Below are 2,245 nucleotides of genomic sequence, written 5' to 3'. Positions count from 1 at the left end.
AAAACCTAGGAATTTGTGAGTAAAATGTTTCAACTTGGGAAATAGGGAATTTTCATTCAAAACATTTTACTCACAAATTCCCAGATTTTGAGAAATTTCCCAGGATATAGAAGCACTGTAAAAGAACGTTATCTGGGATTTTTCACCAGATTTGGGACATTTTTAGCACGAGGTTGGGAAAAGTTGGCATCACGCTATAGAAGCACTGTTCCAGTCCGGTGTTCATCAGAATCAATCAGCAATCACATGTCAAGCAGTAATTCGTTTGAATCAGAGGGCAGAAACAGCTCAATTTGCATTTTAGCAAACAGGAGGCAGGAAGAAGCCACCCCCACAGAATTTCCTTCAGCCCCAGCCTCTGTCCTTACAGCTTGAATGAACTTTCCTTTGGAAGGTAATCTTCACAAGGATCCATTTCAAAGGTTCACTGGACTATAAAAGACAAAGGGCAAAGAGCCCCATGTTATCTTTTCACCTAAAATGACAAAGAAACTGAGCACTTTAGTCTTTGAGGAGAGATCTTCACCATGGGGCAGTCAGCTGTCTTGCTGTAAGAAGTTTGTGGTAAAAATCTTACCTGATACCTAGACCATTCTTATTAAAGTTTTAGCATCAGAAAATGTATTTTTACTTTTGTTTGTAACCCTTTCTAACTTAATTCCTTCTACATGGTATCACTTAAAATCTGGTCTCCTTTTGTTAATAAGCTTGCTTTACTTTTTATCTGAACCAACCCAGTGCTATGTTTGAATGGTAAGCCACTTGAAATGATAAAGCTGGGCATTTTGTCTCTTCAGAGGACCAAACAAACGATTGTTCCTCTGCATGGTCCAAGAAAGGGCTGGAAACTGCAAACCACACAGTTTTGTGAAAATGAGAGACTGGGGCATGTTGTGGTCCTCTTGCCGGGTGTAACCAAAGCTGGTGGATACTGGAGTGTAACAAGGAGGCTGCCAGAATCAGAATTGGTGAACCACAGCTGGTTAACTCAGTCTTTGCTTGTCTACTGGTATTCAGGCTGTGAGCTACAGCAGCAGAGCATTTATGGCACCCAGGGTTACAGGCAGTAACACAACCACTTACTGGTGTGGATTGCACCCCACAATGTGAGTATCCATATCCCTGCAACTAGAGTCTCTGGAAACAAGAGTGGTTTGTCAGAGTTTTTTAATTGTTAGTTTCCCCAAGAGCGCTTCCTTATTTGCTTTTTGAGTTTGGGTGCTAGAAGAGAAGGAGATTAGGATTATTTGAAGGACAGCAGGGTAGTCCGCTAGTTAGAAAAGATAAGGAATCAGGACTCTTGAGTTCATTTACTTTCATCATAGGGAAGTCAAATAAACTCTTTATGCTTCTGTTTCACAAACAGTCAAATAAGGCCTCAAAGAAATCCTGTGAGGATTAATACATTCAACAAGCAGGTTTGTAAGGCTCTTTGAGATCCTTCAATGAAGGGCGCTACATAGAGTATTGGTGATCAGGCCCACTGCCTCCCAATCACCCTCTCCTTGCCTGGGGTCACCCTACAGCCAGTCTGCCTCATTTCCCTCACCTTTCCCCAAAGGACTTCTTAAATTCCACACCCTTTTGTCCACTCACAACATCCCTTCTTGAGGTCTGGGTTTATTCAGATAAAATATACTAACAAAAAAAAAAAAAAAATTCAAATTGCTGAAGCAATCTATTCATTTTATCTTCTTGTCAGATCACTCCCCAGCCTTTCCCACCTGTAGCCTCAGCCCCACACCCCAGGACTCTATGCTGGAGCCTGATCACTCCTAGCAGTCTCTGATCACTGTGCTCCCAGGCCTTCCCTGCTTTAATAGGCGACTCCCAGACCCTGCCTGGCTGAGTTCAGCTTCCTGGCCCAAACCCAGTCAGGATTTCCTACTGGAACCTCATACTCACTAGGTTCTAGCTTCAAAACTCCACTGACCTCAGGATCTTTGCTACAGGAGCCTCTCTCTTTCTTTGCAATTTCCTGCTGATCGATAAAGGAAACCACCTGATCCAACCCAGGTGTGCCTTTTGAGTAATCAGGGTTGGCTAGCCCCAGTACCTCTAGCCTTTAAGAGTCAAGCTACCCTGTTGTTCAATGGTATTGTTGGCTTTGCTGATGGTGTTTCTCTTCTTTGTGCTTGCTGACATACTACTGGTCAGTTATTTCAAGATTGCATGTGCCTGAGATAATTTAGTCTGGGTAACAAGTTTTTCATAGTACTCACACTTACCGTAAAGATAGCAAATA

At 42.7% G+C, this 2,245-nt stretch overlaps 1 long non-coding RNA gene across 1 annotated transcript; it reads right to left on the bottom strand.

The window, feature by feature from the left end:
• Window positions 1-173: 173 nt before the first annotated feature.
• LOC135980682 (uncharacterized) lies at window positions 174-2,171 on the bottom strand. Its single transcript, XR_010597619.1, has 2 exons — window positions 1,906-2,171; window positions 174-1,221 (listed from the first exon to the last, which is right to left on the bottom strand). It is a non-coding gene; the product is annotated as an uncharacterized LOC135980682 (long non-coding RNA).
• Between the last annotated feature and the right edge of the window lie 74 nt (window positions 2,172-2,245).

Source organism: Chrysemys picta, unplaced genomic scaffold (assembly GCF_011386835.1).
Source record: "Chrysemys picta bellii isolate R12L10 unplaced genomic scaffold, ASM1138683v2 scaf6002, whole genome shotgun sequence".
Lineage (NCBI taxonomy): Eukaryota > Metazoa > Chordata > Testudines > Emydidae > Chrysemys > Chrysemys picta.
Note: the sequence above shows the minus strand (reverse complement) of the source record. Positions and strands in the feature narration are given on the sequence as shown.